The sequence below is a fragment of the Amblyomma mixtum genome, chromosome 8, assembly GCF_055824585.1.
Source record: "Amblyomma mixtum isolate Tamu chromosome 8, ASM5582458v1, whole genome shotgun sequence".
Lineage (NCBI taxonomy): Eukaryota > Metazoa > Arthropoda > Arachnida > Ixodida > Ixodidae > Amblyomma > Amblyomma mixtum.
The window spans coordinates 115,204,218-115,227,163 of NC_143019.1; the positions used below are offsets into that span (position 1 = coordinate 115,204,218).

General features: G+C 50.5%; 1 pseudogene; it reads left to right on the forward strand.

Moving 5' to 3' along the window:
- The first annotated feature begins 13,166 nt into the window (after nt 1-13,166).
- Nucleotides 13,167-14,359, forward strand: LOC149334035 (uncharacterized; annotated as a pseudogene).
- Nucleotides 14,360-22,946: the final 8,587 nt, after the last annotated feature.

The window sequence follows — 22,946 nt, forward strand, 5'->3', positions numbered from 1 at the left end:
CTAGCGGAGCACGAGTCACTTTGCAGTGCCCTTCGTGAACCTGCACGTGCAAAGGAAGCCTTCGGGGTGCGCTGAGCTCCAGAACCGCCTAGAGGCAACCGACTCCGGTTAAGACCAGCCTCAGGCGACATCCCTCCGGACAGCGGATGCTGTCCCCTGTCGAACGGGATCTCCTTCCCCCGGCGGGGCAGTCTGTTACGTTTCGCCTTCGTCGTGGGGAAGAAAACGGCATGGCTGCAGCGGAACGCCGACTAACCCCGAGACGCGCGTTGGGTGAGCGCCTGGATTGCCACGGAAGCCGCGTCCGTCTGCTCGCTTGAGCGAGCGTTTCCTCTACACCGAGTGCGAACGCACGTTCGAACGCATGAAATGCGCGGGAACACCGCTCATGGACATTCCGGCGTCTGCGCTACGTGGATGGCATGGTTCTCCCGCTCCCAGCGCGTGACGGCGGTGTGATCCCTCGGGATAGTGTGTGTGTTTGTGATTGGTGCCGCAGAGAACTTCCTTCCTCGGCAGGGCCGGCCCCCATCTAGGGAACCTAGGGGAAGGGAACTCTTTAAAACCTCGGCAGCGGTACGGCCGAGGGGCCTGTTCATCTGACGGTCTCATGTGCTGTCCTCATGCAGCGTTCCAGCAGTGAGCGTCTCGTTACCGAGCTCAGTTGTAAATAATATAAATTTTGCTCTATAAGGTTTTCTATCCTTGTCTCTTCCCGCATTCTCGTCTCCGATCTCCTTCACTCCCTCTCCGGCGCCCGACCATGCTACCTCATATTTAACACCGGTTTGCCTAAGGACAGTGATGGTTGTGGCGGAATGCCTCTTGAAAGAAGTCAGGGCAGGTGGCCGCTCTGGCGTGGCAGCCGGAGAAAGTTGCAAAAAGCTCAGGCGTACGTCCATACCGTACGTGCACCCGTTATCTCACCGGTTGGGGAAAGTTGGAGGGAAGTGCGGTGTGGACGTGATGTTCACTGCCCCCGAAAAGCTGGTGGGCATGTGCAAAGCCGTCAATGCGAAGAAGAAACCGGTCTGCACCATAAACCACGAGTGCAACTTCGTTCCTTGCACTGCTAGCTTTGTATACCGCATGCCCCTCTCCTGCGGTAGATGCTACGTGGGGCAGTCTGGGCGCTGCCTAAATGACCGGCTACGAGAGCACCGGACGCTGATGGATTCATTGGCAGGGCGAGGCCACTTGGCAACGCATTGTAAGCGGTGCGGGTGCGTGCCGGCGTTTGATGCCACGTGTGTGCTTGGTAGGGGAGGCACAAGGCTAGGCCGTGAGGTTTGGGAGGCTTACCACATTAACAGGGAGGGTGACAACTGTGTCAGCGCGACATCACTTGCTCAGACCAGAATTAAAGAAAGGTATCTCAGTAGCAGTTTGCGACATTTGATTTGTTTCTGCTCGTTTTAACCCAGTATGCGCATGTGCCATTGAAGTGTTCTTAATTACCTGTTTGTCGTAGTAAATCTTCAGTTGATGTTTAGCGCTCGTCCTGTCTCCTTCTATATTTCGTCGTAGTTTTATGAGCTAGTCTATTAATTAACCCAAACAACAGCTGCGCTACGAACCTGTTGCTGCTCTTTCTGAACGCTCCCTCTGCTCTTTCACGATAAGCCACGTCCTGTTGGTCTGCGACTGTAGGGGATGAATTATCGTATGCGTTGGCTAAGGGGCGAAAGGAACCAACTTCTTGTGCAGCACAGACAGATTTTTTCACCTAAAGTTAATCAATAAGCGGAAGGTAACCGACATAAGGAGCTTAATATAGGCGGAAAGGAACATTCTGTACATAACAGAGGTAGGCTAAGGGCGCTGAGAGGGAAAGTAGGCATAGGCAAAAACCAGACGTATGCGTTGAAAGGACGAGGTGAGTAATAACATTAAAATACAGGTAAGATGGTTATTGTGGTCAAAGAGCTCTGCACACACCTATGCAAGAGCTAACGTAATCAGGACGCAAATGAGTAAGGCAGTAAAGCACGGAATGGGACATCCCGATAGGAACGAAAGAGGGGGTAAAGAAAGACTTAGGAGTAGTAGAAAGGGGGAAAGCATGTTTTGAGGATCAGGTAACAGCTGATCCGTTCAGGATGAGAAGGGAGATCGTGCTAGAAAACTAGCCTCCCTGTTTACGCAGTCCCTTATGACCTGGAGCGTACCAGCAGGTTGCAAGATCGCCATAATGTTAATTCAAGTAAAGGAGACGTAAAGTGCTTGAAAAATTTCACACCGATCTGTTTACTGTCGATTGTATAGAAGGTACTTAAGTAATCGCTCATAGTGCCAGGACAACCTTAGGTTTGATGAACCACATGATTAGGCTGGCTTCTAATATAGCCTTCTAAGCCCTAAATATAGCCTCCTTACATTGGGAGAAAGCATTTTACTCAGTCGAAATCTCAGCAGCCACGCAGGTATTGCGCAAACAGGGTGTAGAAGAGGCTTGTAGAAGAACGCCGAGCGAAGGACTATGCCGATGAGAGCAACTGCCGAGTAAACAGCAATTTTTGAAAATGAAACTAGTGCTCCGTCTGCGGAGAGCAGAAGGTCATATTTCGGAAGGGCTTCGCTGTCAAACGGGGTGCACCTCTGAAATAGCTGTGGATGTGCTGGCGCGCTTTATGTGCTGGTCTGCTATGGCAGCCTGGTCATATCTGCGCTTGATTCCCAATCCAAAGGTCATAGGTTCGCATCTTCGTATACTGTCACAAAATTCGGCGCATTTTTTAATCAAAGAAACAAAACAGCGCCGCGTGTAGGACATCTCGCTAGCGCGGTGGCAAAACGGGGGAGAGGGAACCCCCGGGGGACCGTCTAGCCAGTGTGTGTGGTTGCCCCCACTACCACTGCTCACCAACACGGCGGGCGCAGAGGGAATGAGTCATCCATGCGGCCGATTTCTCTCGAACGTACGAGTCGCTTCTACTGCTAAACAGGGGAAAAGGGGGTAGCCTTGCGTGCGCTAAGACATGTACCCCTCCTCTGCACTCGGACGTCGGTGGCGGCGCCATGCCAGAACTAGCCCGAATCTTCGAGATGGGACCCCCGACCTCTGACCAATGAAGACGCGCCGCCGGCGCGAGGAAGGAAGGGGGACTGCACTGCCGACACTGATTGTATGTGCGCGCCTTCATTGGCGCGTAGAACAAAGAGACGCGGACCAAGCTTATAAAGAATGGCGTTGACCGCTGTCAGATTAGTCCGTACCGCCGTTTAAGCTTGATCGAAGCGCGCCCGCTTGACTCCCGGGACAACACCACTCGGCCAGCAGCGGACCAACGAGGCAACGTGCGCCAGTCTGCGGGACGGCATCAACGTGGACCTTGGTCGTCGGACTGTCGCAGTGCCCAGTGAACAAATTGTGTTTTGATTGTTTACTCCTCTCTCTTGTGTTAGTGCACTTTAGGTGCAATATTTATTGTCTTTGTATTGTATTCTTTCTCGAGTTTAAATTTGCACGAGTTACATTGTTTGGTTAATGAATTTGTATGCATTTGTACTAGTGATTGTGAAATCCTCTTTATCGTCTCATCCCTGTATAAACATTTTCTTTCTGAACCTTTGGGTCCGACCCATTCTATGGCTTGCGACCGGCGAAAGATGGTCACCAAACTACCAAGAACCTCTTGTCACTTGGTAGCTGTTCTCCGCTGAGCTTGCCACGCTGAGTCGAGGGCGTCTCCTTTTACCCCCGCTACCCCCACACGTCCTAAGGGTGTCTGGGAGCATCGCGCTTAAAAGTGCGCGGAGTTGGGTGACAATATATTCTGGCGTCCGCGACAGGACGTTTGGTGTTTGTAAGCACAGAGAACGGAGAAAGAGTCAGAAGGAGTTCACGAAGAGGTCGTAAACGAGTGCTTAGCAGCAGAGCGATATCGTGAGGTGCCGCGCTGAAGCGGTTAGTGAGGTTCATCGTGTAGAGGTATTCATTGCCTTGAATGTAGAGTTCGGTCTCCAAATATGAGCTTTAAGGAACTAAAGGAGCTAATAGAGGGCGGCCTCCAGATGGGGATGACCGGAGCCGAACTGCGAATATGGGCGGACCAGGAGAGAGACAGGGCTCGAGAAGAGAGAGAAAAAGAAAGACAGAGCGCTAGAGAAGCCGCTGAGAAAGAGAGGCAAATGAAACGTGAAGAAGCCGAAAGGGCTTTAGAAAGAGAGATGGCAATCCTTCAGAGGAAGCTTGCTGAAATTCGGCGTTTAAACGACGCCAGGAAGCCTGTGGAGCTTACTCCCAGAGTGGCCGGGTGGAAGACTAATGAGTCTGCTTTGTTGACAACCACGGAAGAAGTTGTAACTAGCTCCACTAGTGAGAGTGAGGTTGTGGAGGAGCCTGCTCCTGCAACTGAAACCACCGAGAGTGCAGAATAGACCGGAGTGTCGCTTCCTCAGGAAGTTGAAAGTGTAGCTACTGCTGAGGTAGTAAGCACTGTGGAAAAGGCCAACCTGACGCTTCAGTGAGAGGGATCCCTAGGGCAGCCGCCCGAGGACGAAGAAGCAGTTCGGATCTCTATGGAGGAGTCAGAGTGCAACACGTGTGAGTCTTGCAGTGCCCACCACGAGTTGAGGAGAGCGCACTCAAAGAAAACACGGAAACCGTTCCGAGAAAACCCTCGAGCAGCGAGAAGGCCTTTGCCTATGAGGAAGGCGAGGGAATATGTGCCTATGAAGAAGGCATGGGAATTTTTGCTTATGAGGAAGGAGTGGGTGCAGTCGAAGAAAGCCTTTTTACGGCTGCACAGTAAGTGACCAACTGATTGAAGGAATCAGTGAGGAGAACAATTCTCCAAAAAATTCTGAGCCGTGTTTCGAGCACTGTGCACGAAACAAGGTCAGGAAGAGGAAAAAGAAGAAAACGCGTAACCGAGAAGAAACCTCAGCCCATGAAGAACAGAAAGAGACTGAACCAGTGGTTTCATCGCTAGATGCCGTCTCGGATGATGCAAGTGAAAACGAACCGGGTGCGCTCCGTGGAAGAGCTTGGAAGAAAGTAAAAAGAAAGAGAAATGAGTCGGACGCCACCAAAGCAGGTGAAGCCGAAAAGTAGAAGCCCTGGACAAAATACAACAAGAAAACGGGAAGAAACAGAACCAAGCTGAAGACAGCCGCGTCGATTGCAAGCGAGCTGCACGAACATCGCAGCAAAGTGAGAAAGAAGCAGACGAACGAGCCCAGTGTTCAGCAAGGACTCCGTCTGGAGGCGCAAACGAAAGCAGGAAGGCGCGCGCCGAGAAGGAGAACACAAGAAGTGGAGCCGTCATGAGCGTAGTGGCGTTAAATTTATTCGCAACGGACGCGCTAGCCACAGGAAAAGAGGAAGGGTTTGAAGTATGAACCGATACACAGAGAGCAGTACGAATAGGAAGCTAGGCCACAACAGCGTTCGCAAGAGAAGCCTCAGCATGAGGCTGAAGAAGACTAGAACGCGAGACAGGAAAAAAACACAGAGTCGCGTAAGAAAGAGAATTAAAAGCGTGACTGAAATATTGAAGGAAACAATGCTGTTCCGAGCCCGCTGTATAGGCTAAACGTGGAAGAATAGGCGAAAGTGTGCCTTCTACTTGTCTGCTCCATGTTTGCAATTTGTGAAACTGTACTGCCGAATCGCGGCGTACATTTGACCATCTGTCCCATTGCTGTGCTCGACTGCCTCCCTCAGTAACTTGATGATTACATTCGCTACTGTATAGATTTGTGTAGAACTCTTCGGCCTATTCAACTATCTTTTCTATATTGCTGATGACATTGTCCTGTTTGTCTTTTAGCGCATACATCTGGTTTTTACCTATGCCCAGTTTTCTCCTCACTGAATTTAGGCTACCTCCGTTCCCTAGAGCATGCTCGATTTTCTCCATGTTCAACTTTCTTATCTCGGATACCTTGCGCTTATTTGTTAACATCGTTAGCTCTGCTAGTTCTATCCTGTCTGTGGAGTTAGACGTTTTCATGCTTTGGCGTTTCTTAATCAGATCTTTAGTCTCCTGAGATAGATTGCTGATATCCTGTCGAACTATCCTAGCACCTAGTTCTGCGGCGCATTCTGTAACGATATCTGTGAGATTATCATTCATTGTTTCAACACTACGGTCGTCTTCTTCAGTTAAAGCGGAAAATCTGTTCTGCAGCGACATTCTGAATTCCTCTACCTTCCCTCTTAATGCTAACTCGTTAATAATCTGAACGAACAAACGTAGCGTTTAAACAGGACACAGAAAGATGAGGACAGGAGCCCCGTCCTGTCCTCATCTTTCTGTGTCCTGTTTAAACGCTACGTTTGTTCGTTCAGATTATGTATGACCAACTGGCCCCACAGTGTACTCTTTTAAACTCGTTAATAGCCCTTAGGTTCACCAATTTCTTCCGTTCCCTCTTCAAATCTAAGCTAATACCAGACCTTACCATTCTTTGGTCGCTACAACGGACCTTGCCGAGGACCTCCTCATCCTCTACGATGCCAGGGTGTGCACACAGTATGAAGTCTATTTCATATTTAGTCTCATCATTGGGGCTCTTCCACGTCCACTTCCTGTTTGCTCGTTTGCGGAAGAAGGTATTCATAATCCGTAAATTATTTCTATCTGCGAACTCTACTAATAGCCCTCCCCTACTGTTCCTAGAACCTATGCCATAGTCACCTACCGCCTTGTCTCCAGTCTGCGTTTTATCTACCTTTGCATTAAAGTCACCCATCAGTACAGTGTACTGTCATTTTACTTTGGTCATTGCGGATTCCACATTCTCATAGAACCTTTAAACGATCTGGTCATCATGGCTTGATGTAAGCGCGTAGGCCTGAACCACCTTCAGCTTGTACCTCTTATTAAGCCTAATTACGATAGCTGGCACTCTCTCGTTAATACTGTAAAACTCCTCGATGCTGCCAGCTATATCCTGATTTATCAGAAATCCCACACCTAGTTCTCGTCTATCTGCTAATCCACGATAGCACAGTACATGCCCGCCCTTTAGTGTGTATGCGCCTCATCTGTCCTCCTAACTTCACTAAGCCCTATGGCATCCCATTTAATGCCGGCTAATTCCTCCAACAGCACAGCTAAGCTAGCCTCACTTGATAAGGTTCTTGCGTTAAACGTTGCCAGGTTCAGTTTCCAATGGCGGCCTGTCCGGAGCCAGAGATTCTTAGCACCCTCCGCTGCGTCACAGATCTGACCGCCGCCTTGGTCAGTTGCTCCGCAGTCGCTGCGGACTGAGGGCCGAGGGTTAATTGGTTTGTTCATAGAAAGTTGTGGCCAAGTACTACATCAGTGTCGCCAAATCCTGTTCTGGTGAGGAAGTGCGTTGTCGGTTTAGGTCACCGAAATCAGGCCGCACTCCAAGCCTGGTTATGCAATTCCATGGACACGCGGAGTTTTTTTTTTAATCCGGTGGGGAATTGCGTGGCACCGGGATTCGAACCCCGGTCCTCTTGCACGCGAGGCGGATGTTCTACCTCTACGCCATCGCTGTAACCTGTTGCATCGCTGCTAGCAATAAATGTCTACCTAACTGAAGCGTTTCTCAATTTATATATATAGCAAACTACACGCTTCGTTAAAGGAACCATATTTATTTGACTCGACGTTTCGATCGGAAGTCTCTTGAAAAAGATCGGTCTTCCGATCGAAGCGTCAAGTCAAATAATTGTTTCCTTTAACGACGCGTATACATCGCTACATACTCCTTTAAGCGGTCTTGTACTTCTGCTTTCGCATGTGTATATATACAGGGTGTCGCAGCTAACTTGGACCAAGATTTATAAAAAAACTGAGCGCTCTTCAGAACTGAAATCGCGTGGATGTTGTTGAGTTTTATCTAAAGTTACAGCAGCATTTTTTCGCTCCTCCTATTTGAATAATTAGTCGAGATAAATAAATTAACTTTTTAAATATAGCTTGAAACGTTCAGGCGTCAATAGGAAGGTTGTGGAGCTCCGCAAATATTGTCCAACCCAGGCACTTCCAAAGAGATAGACCTAGCGTGGCCATTTTAATTCGGGTAAACGAAAGCCCGCGGAGTTTAAAAAAAAAATTGGAGGCTTATCAAGGTTAAGCAAAGTGTATGCGAAGCATGGCATCTTGACCGCATACACGCCCGGCGCAAAGACGCTGGCGCAGTTGCGGGCGCAGAGATTGACGCAACGACGGGCGCGTGCCGCTTCATCCCTGGCTACAGTGTACTAGGCGTGTCGTTACATATCACGTGATGCAGCGATGGTGGCGCCGCCGCCGCGTCGCGCGCGACGACGCGAACCGAAGCGTGGAGGCCTCCGCCGGGCGACGACCGACGGCGCGATATGAGGCCCCATCTGCAGCCGGTGTGACGTCATCACGTGACGTCACATCATGTGATCTCACTTCAAGGTCAATGGTGGCCACCGCCGGGAGCCGACCGACGGCGCGATATGAGGCCCCATCTGCAGCCGGTGTGACGTCATCACGTGACCCCACTTCAGGGTGAATGGTGGCCACCGCCGGGCGTCGCGCGAAGGCCCGAAACCTACGTTAATATGCTTCGCATAATACCACGTGACAGAGCGCTCTGTGCGCCCGGATGCGCCTAAAGCCCCTCGATAATTTGAAAGTAGCGTCTTTCTGTGAACTATGCCGCCGCGCCGCGCACCCTCGCCGATCTCCTCTCTCACCTCTCCCGTCGGCTCTTTTCTCAACGGTGATTGGCTCCGCGGGCGGTCTCCTGGAAAAGCGCGCGGAAAGCGCGCTCTTTTTGTGTTTCATTTTTTGTCGGCGCCATTTTTTAGCCAGCCGCCGCTGCTACGACCGAGCTCCCTTGCATTGCGCGCTTGCACTTCGCGTTCTTCGCGCTCTTTTAGTGCAGCACTATGCGCAGTTGCTGCGCATTTCAGTGCACAAGCCGGCGTGAAAAAGCCTGTTCTTTTCGCGATTCCGAGCGGCAAGAAAGACAGCATTAGAAGAAAAAAGTGGCTGCACAACATCGGCCGCAAGAACTTTACCCCGACGAAGACCGCCCACCTCTGCGAGCAACTGTGCATTTCTTCCAAGCGACTGTGTATACTGAAACTGCATGCATGCGCATCACAAAGCCAACAACCTCACTTAATTCACTGATCATTTTGCGTCGTTATGCGTGTTGTTGTTGTCACTTCATGGTTCCGCTCAACGTGCTATAATAGCGGCGGCTGATGCATACAATGTGTGTGCATGTGTTAGCAAGTGTGGAAGCAGAAGTGTTGGTACGCGTGCAGCGGTATCCGCGGTGCGGTAAATTTTTCGAACCTCTGGTAATGGTGCACATCGCAGTAATGCGGCGCATGTCCCGAGCGAGATTTAACCTAGATTTGTTTTTATGAATGCAACTTGTCTAACGATCTACGCTTATATGTTATTTTGCTTAACCGTTACGCTTCTACCAGGTGAGATTATCAATGCCATATTCTCGGAAAAGACCTCATATTGCATTCACATAAATAATTCATTTTTTAATCACTTCAGTGCTTTCCATTGTTGCCTGAATGTACTCAAGTATTGTAAATATCCAATGCATGTCATTTTTGTATATTCATTGCTACAGTTTGTGATCATTTGCTTTAGTTGAGCATGGTCACGTAGCCTTTTGTTGAATACATCATCCGCTCAAAAACTATAGGCCTACATCTGAGCTGTTTCATTTCCCTAAATATGTTTTTGTTTTCTGTGTTTTGTTCTGAGGACTACACCCAACGGGTGACAGATGTCCACAGCTGGCTTATTCGTGGTTTTTATGTATATTTTCGGCGTAAAACTACACGACTCATCAGTAATAAATATTGCATCTGAAAAACTGTACGTCATATTGTGACTGTATCTATACTCAAGACATATATTAGTCAGGCACTTGCTTTAGGATAGCCTTGACTGTGGCTGACCAAATTGCTAAGACCGTATAACTTTCTCTTGAGTTTGGTTTTGTCATGGTCGTTGCTATCCGTTTTTTTCTTTCCTAACGTAACATCTCTTTAAGCGGATTTAAAAAGAAATAGAATGTGGGCGGAAAATGCCCAAGTGTGCCAAACTTTGGCGGTGGTCTACATAAATTTGGAAGCCAACACTGAGTTTCCCATAGTCAAATTAGGTTGGACCCCAATGTTGGTCAACTATGGACGACGTCAAATTTATGGGTTCCAGAGAGACAAATTTTGGGGATAGCCCACCTAATTTTGGAGCTCACCATTGAATTGGTCATATTAAAATTAGGCTTGACACGAATTTTGATGAATTCGGACAAGGTCAAATTTCGGTGGTTGAGAGGCCCAAATTTTGTGGTGCGGACACTTTCCTTAGATGACGGAAAATCGGTGCGCGGATCTTTGGCTCTCGGCTTCGGCTCGATATCACCTCAAGGTCGCCGACAGCGGGAGCTGAAGTCGTTTCATGCTTAACAGAAAAAAAGTTCACATCCGTTTTCAAGCCGCCGCGAAAATTCTCAACTACAAAAACGATTAAGCCGTTGCATGTGCACTGCGCGGTGCCAAACTCAGACTGAACCTTAATGAAAAATTTTAAAACGGCCATCGAAGCAAATGCCCCAGCTTGTACCCAGCAACCATCCCACTTCTGAAACTCCACTCGTGAACAACTTCATAAGCTGTACTTTCGCGATAATTAGTTCGAAGTGAATCTACATTTAACTAAACATTGGTATACTGAAAATATTCAGGAATGTTCAAATATATTGTAAATATTATGCTTCATATACTATGCCGTGTTGAGACAGACGGTATTGAAAAGTCAAAAAGAATGTGAGATGTATGCAGCACGTGGTTTTGTTCGAGCCGCAAGCGCTCGTAATTGGCACTTTCATTGCTCGTACGAGACGCTAATTTATGTGCCTCGTGGTAGTCACGCGTTTCGCATGTTTTTCTTGTGTTTTTATCCAATAACAGAGCGTGGAAAAAGCGCGAACTTCAGAGCGCGCGCATGTGCCAGCCAACTGCCCGGACAGCGAGCGAGCGATGGCCAAAAAAGCGTGCCGTGTGCAGCGCGCGCAGCCGGTGGGCGAGGATATTCGAGGAGGAAAACACCGGAGTGGAGGAGAGTGTCGCTACTTTCAAATTATCGAGGGGCTTTAGATGCGCCGCGATTACAGCGCTCTCATCCGTGCTTCGTTAGAAACATCACCCGCTTCGGGCCTTTCGTGCTGCCCAAGACAGGGCTTCGCGATGTGCTTGGTTCCAAGATAAGCGCCAGTGGGTTCGGGCGGGAGTTGAAAGAAAGCGCGGCTCCTGTTCTTCAGCGTAATTCACACGACGTTATCGGGCTTGTTATATGCGTCTTTTCTTGCTGGGATCTTGCTCCCAAATTCAAACTCAAGAGATTGTCATCGTTCCTCTGCATGCATTCTGCTAACGTGAGTGTGCAGTTATTGCCCTCAGAAACGGGAGCCGCGCTTTCTTTCAACTCCCGCCCGAACCCACCGGCGCTTATCTTGGAACCAAGCACATCGCGAAGCCCTGTCTTCGGCACCACGAAAGGCCCGAAGCGGGTGATGTTTCTTATAAAGCACGGATGAGAGCGCTGTAATCGCGGCTCATCCGGACGCACGGAGCGCTCTGTCACGTGGTATTTTTTTAACTCCGCGGGCTTTCGTTTCTCCCGAATAAAGCGGCCACGCTAAGTCTATCTTGTTGGAAGTGCCTGGGTTGGACAATATTTGTGGAGCTCCACAACTTTCCTATTGACGCCTGAACGTTTCAAGCTATATTTAAAAAGTTAATTTATTTATCTCGACTAATTATTCAAATAGGAGAAGCGAAAAAATGGTACTGTAAGTTTAGATAAGCCTCAACAACATCCACTCGATTTCAGTTCTGAAGAACGCTTAGTTTTTTTATAAACCTTGGTCTAAGTTAGCTGGGGCACTCTGTATATATATATATATATATATATATATATATATATATATATATATATATATATATATTGCGAAAGCATGAAGTACATGACCGCTTAAAGGAGTATGTAGGGAAGTATACGCTTCGTTAAAGGAAACATAATTATTCGACTCGACGTTTCGATCGGAAGACCGATCTTCTTCAAGAGGTCACTCTTCTCTTGAAGATCGGTCTTCCGATCGAAACGTCGAGTCGAATAAATATTGCAACGGATAATGTCCGTATAGACGACGTAGAGGAAGTGTCCGGTGTGTGCGCGCTTTCCGTGCGAGGCTCGCTGTGATCTGTGCCCTGTGCTCCTGTCGTCCTTGTTCCGACATAGAGTTCGGGCCACGTGACATCTCTGGTGGACGTGCCGCGTACACCATCTCCATGCCACGCATCTCCGAAGCGGTGTTGTGTTTCTACCCCCCCCCCCCCCTTAACTCTCTTTGTGTGTTCCCGTCACACCTGTGTCCACTCGGACCACGTGGGCCCGATCATGCAGCTACCGTGAACATTCACCAAGGTCGACAACCTCGCGACGACCATGGGAAGTGGGATGCTTGGAATGCCCTCCGATCCTCAGCGGATTAGTGTAGCAAGAATGCCAGGGGCCATTGTCGGCAATGACCCCAGCGAAATTCCTATGCCGGAGGTATTGTCCGAGCGACCACAGAGGAGGCGACGGGCCGGCGCCGGTCACGCTGGCGGATAATTGAAGAATTCCGTGGCCCCGACTCGCGTTCTGGGCATTCGGCGGGGAAGCAAGTTTATTCACCTGCTGGAGGACTTCGGGAGATTCCTATCCCGCAGCGCTGGATGAGTCAGCATCTCCTCCTCTCATCAACCAGCTGCGAGAGAGTGGAAAAACCCGCACCTGCCCAGCCGTGGGCGGTAACAAGAACGTCCCCTTCGGTCCATCCGATTGGACAGTGTTCGTCGACCATTATTTCCCCAGCCAGGGATCTGGGGAAACCGAACGATATTTAACTCGGCCGTGAGTGTGGCCGAGAGAAGCCTGCTAGCTCCAGTCGACTACGGTTGACGAAGAAGTTGCCCTTCCACTGAGAGCCATTCTCAGTCCCGCTCTTGTAAATATTGTAAATATGTGAATACAGTTTTTCCTTCACTTCCCCTACTCCCCGTCTCCGGCCCACGTTTCCTTCCTCCTTCGGCATTGCGGCGGTGCTCCTGGACCCGTTGCCTGGTGGGACACGCTTCTAGCATCGACAAATATATCAGCGGTCATCACGCTGGGGCTACTACCATCATGGCTTCACCCGGAGAGTCACGAACCACTCCTGCTGCTCCCTTCGTGGTCATGGCTCCTCTCCGTGACCCCGGTACCCTTTTCTGGGAACGACGGCACCGATGTCGACGACTGGCTCAGCCTATATGAACGACTGAGCACTATAACCGGTGGGATACCGCCGTGATGCTGGCGAATGCTATCTTCTACCTCAGTGGCATGGCCCGGGTCTGGTACGAAATCCGCGAATACGAACTGACGAGCTGGGACACTTTTAAAGAAAAGCTCCGTACTTTGTTCGACACACCCGATGACCGGAAGCTCTCCGCGAAGAAGCAGCTCTCGTCGCGCGCCCAGTCGTGAACAGAAAGCTATGTGGCAAATCTCCAAAATGTCTTCGCGCTTTGTCACAAGGTCGACGCCGCCATGACCTGGTCCGACAAAGTGAGCCATATTCTGAAAGGGATTGCGGATGATGCTTTTAACTTACTGGTTTGCAAAGACTGCACCACCGTGGACACAATTATAAAAGAATGCCGTCGTTTCGAGCAGGTTAAAAGCCACTGAAAGCCACCGAGCGCTATCGCAATCCATAGCAGTTCTCTCGGCTCCCTAATATGGCCGCCACCTCTTCCTGCAGGCAACAGCGATTACCGTCCTGCGCCTCTTCCGATGATGACACCGTCGCCGGCACTGTCACCCGGATCGTTCGCTGCGAACTGGAAGCCATTGCACCTGTGCTGCCCAGTCCGACCGCACCTAATAACTCTCTACCCGCCGTGTCGCTGATCCAGGCTGTCGTGCGGCAGGAACTTGCTGACCTGAACGTTCCTCCGGCTGCGTGCACCATCCGAAGCCCGGACACCCCCCAGCCACCTCTCTCTGTTTTTCGTCGCACCTATTATTCTCCGCAGCGCTATCGCAATCCCAATGAGTGGCGTACGGCAGACGACCGCCCCATCTGCTTCCGGTGTCCTCGCATTGGCCACATCGCCCGACATTGCCATAGTCCATGGTCTTCACCAGCCTGCAACGTCTGCCCCTCCTTCTATAGTCCCACCTCGACCCGCACCTTCTCGCTCCGAGCCCCGTCCGAACTGTCTAAAGCACCCGTTCCCCCTCCAGGCCGATTCTTCCGCTCTCCGTTGCCGCAGGGCCGCCGCTCTCGTTCCCCACAGTCGCCTTCCACCAGCCGCTCCCATTTGGAAAACTAAATGATGCAGCTCCCGGAGGTGACGCTGCATCAACGACCCGGACCACAAATCCTCTCTGCCGCCGCGGTGGCTCAGTGGCTATGGTGCTCGGCTGCTGTCCCAAAAGACGCGGGTTCGATCCCGGCCGCGGCGGCTAGAATTTCTTTGGAGGAGAAATTCTGGAGGCCCGTGTACTGTGCGATGTCAGTGCACGTTAAAGATCCCCAGGTGGTCGAAATTTCCGGAGCCCTTCACTACGGCGTCTCTCATAGCCTTAGTCGCTTTGGGACGTTAAACCCCACAAAACCAAACCAACAAATCCTCTCTCGACCTCTCGACCAAATCTCCTGGGCGTCACTATCGACCGTGTTCCTGTACGCGCGATTGACACCGGTGCTCAAATATCAGTGATGAGTGCTGCCCTCAGCCCTAGCTTCCGCAAAGTCCTAACGCCTGCAATGTCCCGTGTGCGTGTCGCGGATGGTGGCACGCCTGCTGTCGACGGTACGTGTACAGCGCGCGTTACTACTGCCGGCCACAGTATACCGGTTCAGTTCACCGTGCTGACACCTGTGTCCATGACCTCATTAGGACTGATGCTTGGGCGAGTTGGTATGCCATGTTCAAGAAGAACAGCGCGAAAAGACAAGGACCACAGGAAGATACACAAAAGACAAGCGCTGACTTTCAACTAAAGATTTATTGCTCGGAACGTGGAAATAAATACATCAGGCCCTAAGCAACAAAAAGAACACGTAGGGTTGATACACAGTTGTCCTTGATACACACTTGGCTAAATGACGCATGTATCAGTAGTCCCTCCTTATCGTTGTAAAAGAAAGAATTAGAATTTCTATCTGCAAGGAAGTAATGCTGCTGTATCTGTTTGATATTTTTTGGGTGCGTGGACAAGTGTGTATCAACCCTACGTGTTCTTTTTGTTGCTTAGAGCCTGATGTATTTATTTCCACGTTCCGAGCAATAAATCTTTAGTTGAAAGTCAGCGCTTGTCTTTGTGTATCTTCCTGTGGTCCTTGTCTTTTCGCGCTGTTCTTCTTGAACATGACCTCATCCTTGGCTTATTTTTCTTGATTAAACATTCCGCCCTCATTTACTGCTCGGATGGCGTCCTACACCTTGAACTTCCATTGCTGGATTCAGAACCAGTCGATGTGTGACTGCGACTCTTCAGTACTGAATATGTTCGCCTGTCATCCCGAACCGCCTCTTTCGTGCCACTGACCCCATCTCGCCCAGTTTCTGATTGCGACTATCTCGTTACGCCCAACCTTGACCTCCTGCTGACCCGTAACGTTGCCCTACCTCATACCATCGCCACAATCCAAGCAAACGCCCTCTCTCTGCCTTTCCTCAACTTCGGGGTCTCTTCTCAAGTGCTCCCATCTGGCATCTGCGTTGCTACACTATCTCCTCACGCTCCTTGCCACGCCGCTCAGTTGGCCACCACCCCTATTCAAGTCTCCACAGTCGACCGACACCTTCGCGACAATGATGGCCACCGACCTCTGTCCCGACCAAACTGCCCAGCTTCGTGCCCTTCTCGATTCTTCTTCGGGTATTTTTGATGTCAACAACACGGCGCTGGGCCAAGCTCTCGCCGTCAGGCACCGCATTGAAACCGGCGATGCCCCTTTCGGCGATGCGTCTTTCGGTTCAGCAGCCGGGCACCACAACCACTGAGCCACCGCGGCCGCCAAGGTAGCGATTCCAATGTGGCGATGCAGTCATTACAATGCGTGTCCAGCGAATCAAACATCTGCACTTCGTTATCTGCATTCAGTCTGGTTTTATAGCGGAAACACGCAACCGCATTCCACGCCTGGCGCCTTCTGGTAGAGGGATTTTCGTTTCGTTTCAAAAAGACATATCGCCTTGTACTTTCCGTTGGAATAAGCTCTCTAATAGCGCTAAGCTCGAGGTTCTGGTATATAAAAGAAAGCGCAGTAATCTTTTCATAAAGAGTTAGGTAACTGATTTAACTTTTTATCATACGCGCGCCTCAGTTGATAGCATGCCTCTGCTAACAAGTCGTTCCTATTTAAACACTAGTATTTTAGGCAATATTAGAGTTCTTGCTGACATCCGGTGTTTTTAACCAACACTAATTAACTAGTATTAATAATATCATAAGAATAATGTTTATTGCCAGCTGAGGCTAAAGTACGAAACATTTCGTGTGAGTAAAGATATTAATCTAAACTAATAACATCAGGCGCTACGTACAAGCATAAATTTAAGCAATGATTTTCGGCATGTAGCTTTGATATGTACTCAATGATGATAGCAGATTTTGAATGCGGAAGGGAAGCTTTGTGCAAAGAGCATTGTGGTACGCTGTATTTTTGGTGTAGACAAGGCTTGGACGAAGACCCATTTTCAAACAATTTGTTTTACTCATGCAATAACCGTTGGGTACCCAGCGGCACTGGAGATCGAACCTCGAACTTCTGGCATCAATTTTATACGGAGTCAAGATTACTACTCAGCTCTACCGTGTTGTGTGCTGTAGGCGTCACTGCTCACGGAACATCTGACGACTTGGTCGCAAAAATCCGAAAGGCACCGATACATCTACAGACTGTGGTTGGGCATGTGCAGTAAACTTAAAAACAGGATTGTCGCGGAGCGACAGATAGCAGGACGGAAAGAATAAATATCCGGCCGAAAATTATCAATTGTTAGAGAATAAAGAAAACACAAAAAGGCATGCCTGTGGACTTATACAGTCGGATTTTCTTAAAATGTGGTTGAGAAAAGTCACACAAAAGCAGTCTTCCACAACCTCTATCAAACTGAGTTGCGTGTCTTTAGCTATGTAAGGAATAGCTTAGTGCTTGAGGGGGCATGTGGCAAAGGTCGGATAATTATTCGAAAAAAACAATTCGCTAAACTAGGCAGCGGCCTAGTTAAACAATCGGCGTGAGTCGGTGGCTGGGCGGCGGCGGCTGTTTCGCGCTACAGCTTCCTTCGCTTCTTGCAACAGCGCGGTCCTCCTGGAACGAGCCTCGTCCGGTACGGCAGTTCCTGAAGTAGAAGGTTCCACCTTCTACGCGTTGTCGCCGGTGCTGCGAGGTATTCGTCGCAAGTCGTTCCTCTGGCTCGCAAAGCCGCCGAACGGCTTCTCGTTCAGCTGCGGCTCCTCTCGACGGGGAGCCTCACGAGCACGTGTGCGGAGAGGCCTTTTCGTTTATTTTGTATTCAGGCCGCCAAAGAATGCTGGTCTAGGCTCCCTCTATCACTCTTTTATATATTTTTGTATCTGTCTCCGTAGAGGACTAATAACAGGTAATAATATGACAGCTGCTGCGCCATGCACTTGCGCTGGTTTTTAGGTTTATTTTGTTCTCAGTACAAACGCAAAAGAACATTCCCTCCTCGAGCGTTCATATTAAGCATGCGGGCGGCGATGTACGTTGGCGGGACGTACAGAATAACCTAAAGCATAGCCTGCGTTTTCTCATTTATCACCGCATACAACAGCTGTTCGCTCTGCTTCTGTGACGCCACCGCATTGTTAGCGCACACAAACGAAACATGAAGACCGGGCTCCTCATCCTAGCTCTCCTGGCTCAGAAGTTTATAAACCGCGTCTGCGGTTCCGCGAAATCCTAATTCATTATTGCGACAGCCACCGTCTCTACCCGGCACCTGCCAAGGGGCTGAGTAAGGCGGAGGAGCGAATTCTGCGGCGCCTGCAGACAGGAACCCTTCTCTGTCCTGCCATAGCAAAACACTTCGATCCGAACACAGATGGGCGCTGCCCGCACTGTGGAGAGATCTGCGATATCTTTCACATGGTATGGGCATGTACTCAGAATCCTCACCTTCCCCCACCCCCACCCGAGAGGCATGGGAGACTGCCCTCCTCAACTGCTCCACGCTGGAGTCCCAAAGGGCTCTGGTCAAGCGGGCGCGAGACGGGGCCTCGTCGTGCGGTGTCCCGGACTAAGGATACCGACCATGCAGCAGGGTTTTTTAAACCTCAAGCTCTCTTTGAATATTAAAGGTTTTCACCACCACCACCACCACCGACCAGCTGTTCAAACATGCAATCCTCTGTGACATCCTCCCGCGCGACCTGCTGCGCTTGCCCTGCTTTGGGGTGCCGGCCGTACAATGAGCTGTGCGCGGCCGTCCTGTGACGGATTTCGACGCCTACTACTTCACCCTGCCGCTGGTCCTCGCACCAGCCTCGCTCTCTACCACACGGAATTCGTCGGAACGCAGGCCTTCCCAGCAGCTCCTGGCCGCCTGCCTGCCACTTTTGATTAGCGCCTCCGACCCGGCTGTCCCATGTCACGACGTCCCAAGTAGGTTCGACACGAGCTTTGCCACTCATGCGGCTCTATAAACTGCCCTCTGCACGCCTTTGCTCCTGGGTGCGCCTCGGTACTTACCGGAGCCACTGGTGCATCAAGACAATATTCGGGTCAAGCCCGCCTGCACTCCACCACCTAAGACATCTCGCTCCAATGAAGCTGAGCAAAACGCAACTCCCACCTGCGTGCCTCCTCAATTCTAAGCGCCAAAACCACAGAGAGCTGCTTGCTTGCGCTTGCTCCTCTCCGCTACCGACTGCCTCGAACCAAGTCGAGTCTGAGAGAGTGCTCATTGATGCCCACGCTCATCAACGTACCCGGCACACTTTTCTTTGCAAGAGTAGCTCGCTACCCACTTGAGAACCCTGCTACCATCCTTGCCAAGGCACACGCGGCGTCCTCCCCATGGAGGCTTGCGCCTCATCGGCAGAAGCTCCCATGCCAAGCCGACCTCTGACCTATCCAGCAAGCCGGCATGCTAGGCTGCTCAATCATCCGTTCGTCGCATCAACGGACGTCGATTCGCTGTCCACCCTTCACATTGTCAGCGACGGCGCCTTCCCAGTGTTTTCTGCCGCACGCACTGCGTCACGCTGCTGCTGCCTAGTCTAGGCACACTGTGATGTGGGCCCTTCCCGTTCTTACCCTCGAGCTTTGCATTCGCCTAGTCCCTGCTCTCCTTCGCAAGAGCTCTGTGGATATATGCGTTCGTTCCCCTCATGCACCAATCGCCTGCTGTAGTACCAGACCCGCCGCTGCTCGGCGCACATAGCAGGCTTACTCACAGCCCTTATCTGCCGCATCCGTACCACGATATGCACCGAAAGCTCGGCTGCTGCGCAACAGCTGCAATCGCCCACCTGAACCTCGCCTTCAGGCCCCGGACGCCCTGAACAACTCCAGCAACTTGGAACTCATCGACTCATCGTCTATGGGGGGAAGGGAGCCCTGTTACTAGTGACTTACGCAGGCGCCGCCAGGGAACTGCTCAAAAAAACGAAGCCGTGGGTCAGCAGCTCAGACATGATGTCAGTGCGGCATAGGTGATATTGAATAATTTATAAAATTCAAAACTATGCTGGCAATGTTGAGAATTTTAAGTGATGCAACCTCTGCTACCTGCTCAGTTCACTTCTATTACTGTGAAGTGGTTTATATAGAGCTTGGAGAGATAGATTGACCCGTTGTTTATTGTCGCTCCATAAAACTTAAATTATCTCTATTCATGAAGACATATAGATGTATGCACCAGTCGATGCGGGAGTTTCAATGTTCCCAGACAGTACGTGGACTCTCCTCGGCTGCAGCTTCAGTAGTTGCACAATTTGACACCCCGAAAGGCGTCCATTTTGTATTTCAGTACACCGTTGTTGTTCATTTGGGAAAATACTTATAATCTTTCAAAAACTAGCCCTCAGTGATTGCATGTGCAGGTAGCCATTTCCAACCAGCTATGCTGAGTTGTCTCGAATTTTTTAAAGCTGGCTGCGATGAATTGTGAAACGCTTTTTCACACGTAGCCGTCTCAGTTGTGAACTTATTTGTAGTGCTGCTGGAATAAAGCGGTGATTGGCCGCTTAACTGGTGGCGTACTGTGTCTGAATTTTTGGCTACATCGCGCAGATGACGTATATAGATGCGCCTATTTCTGTGCCGAAGCGCTGTCTGTAGAAGGTCAGGCTGAATGCAAAATACGTGATGTCGAGACAGAATCTCAACAGGCGGCACAGATCGTCCACTTCAAACGGGGTCCTTGTGGGCAATGAGGTGTCTGACGCATATCCTTCGCTTCTTGGCTTTCGGAGCTGCTTGAGATGGGAAAGGAAAAAAAACAGCACGAAAGCAGGACATGACAGTAATACGACCGCACTGCAACAAAAGAAGCCCAGCCTAGAACAGCAGCCGCGGTAGAGGCTCTGGTCCACTGCTACGGCGTCCGGAAATTCGGGGCGACGAGCGAAATGAGCCCGGAAACCTCATGTTTTTGTTACCAGGCTTTCAAATGATGGCACATACCCATACCGGGGGATCGGCCAAGAGAGGCAGAGGTTGCTATTCACTTGTACATAATAAAGGAAAAAGAAAAGGACGTGGGCGAGCATTACCGGTGAATTCTGCCTCAAGTAGAGAATGGGCTGAGGAAGGGATGAGAGTTTGGATGGAAGAACAACAAACAGAAAAAAGGAATATTGCAAAGACCCCTCAGGACGCTTGGCTAGATGGAGCTTACGCATGCAAGAATACGACTTAACAGTAGTTTACAAGTCTGGCCGTAAGCATCAGGATGCGGATTGTCTGTCGCGCGCGCCTATCCCAATCAATACCGAAGAAACCACCGATGATTTTCCTTTCCTGGGCTCTGTTAGTGCCACCAAAATGGCACAGCTTCAGAGGGCGGACTCGGAGTTGGCGCCGCTCATCGATTACCTCGAAGGAAGTGAAGCTCCCATTCCGCGCGTTTTTCTTCGAGGGCTTCACACCTTCACTTTACGGTCTGGTGTCCTCTACAAGCGCAACTTTGCCAACAGCGAAGAAGTGTTTCTACTTGTTGTACCATCACAGCTGCGGTCTGGGATCTTGAGTGCCTGTCATGATGCACCATCCGCCGGCCACCTTGGAGTCAGCCGTACACTCGCGCGGATTCGACAAAAGTATTATTGGCCCAGGTTACTCCCATCGGTGCGGGCCTACGCAAAAACGTGCCGTGAATGCCAACGTCGGAAGACTACTCCATTGAAACCAGCCGGATTTCTTCACCCCGTCGATCCACCGAGGACCCCTTTCCAACAAGTGGCCATGGACCTCCTTGGTCCATTTCCGAAGTCTTCGTCTGGAAAGCGTTGAATAGTCGTTGCGACTGACTACCTCACACGGTACGCTGAGACCACGTCTCTTGCCAAAGGCACTGCTGCTGAAGTGGCGCAGTTCTTCGTCCACAACATTGTCTTGCGTCATGGCGCACCCGCCGTTGTTGTTACTGACCGCGGAACTGCTTTCACGGCCCGCTTTACCCAGTCCGTGATGACTCTCACGCACACGAGCCATAGACGTGCTACGGCGTATCACCCGCAGACAAACGGGTTGGTAGAGCGACTCAACCGCACACTAGCCGACATGCTATCAATGTACGTTGACGTCGAGCATCGAACTTGGGACACCATTCTGCCGTACGTAACGTTTGCGTACAACACCGCCCTGCAGGAAACAACCCGGCTGACCCCCTTTCAGCTTGTCTTCGGTCGCCAGGTGACCACTCCGTTGGATGCTATGTTGCCCGTCGACCCTTACTGCAACTCTGACGCTGACCTGGACGTAGATACCTTCGTTCAGCGTGCTGAGGAAGCGCGTCAACTGGCCCGCCTGCGCATCCACCGTCAACAAAATCTGAGCCGCTAGGTACAACTATGGGCGCCGTTTCGTCAGTTATGCGCCCGGCGACCTTGTGTGGATTTGGATACCTGTTCGTCGCCGCGGGCTCTGTGAAAAGCTGCTGCGCCAATACTTCGGCCCTTACGAAGTAGTGCGCCGCATCAGTGATGTGAGTTATGCAGTTGCTCCCGCCCCGACAGCTTGTTCATCGCGCCGGTCGCACCGAACTGAAGTCGTACACGTTGTTCGCATGAAGCCTTACCACGACCGGCTACCTGACTGAACTGCGGTCCACTGCAGCTGTGTTCTACCCTTTCGCTGACTTTTCTCTCTTAGCCGCATCGTGTCGATGCTGCAGAAGAGGGGGGCAGTGATACATGCATTCGAAGAGACAGAAGTAGTGCATGCACGAGAAGAGGAAGAAGTTAGTTGGCTCTCGCGCGCGCGCTCGAACCTCTGAGGGACCGCCGCAGGTTTTTGCGTCTCTGCGCTGGTGTTTTTTGGCGTTGCACGCTACAATATTTTCTCACCATACGTGAGTACCTGTAAGATACAGCTGTAGTATCCTTTTCGCTTGACGCATATGAGCAAACCGCCTATCATGATCTGAAAGAACCTTTCGTATGTGCTCCACCCCATTTTTATTCTAGTTGTTTCTCTTCAATGATCCGCAGCAGCGCTCTCTACCTGCCCTAAGTAGACGCATTACCTTACCACTTCCAGCAGCTGCCTACCAATTGTGAACTGCTGTTCCGTTGCGATACGCTTCAATATTGCTTTGTTTTTCTGTATTTTAATCTTTCGACGCATGTTTCTGCTCTGCCTGTATCTCACTGAGCATGCTTTGTTGTTCATCTCCTGAGTGGAAATGTCTCATGTCAAAGCGGCGTGCAAGTGAT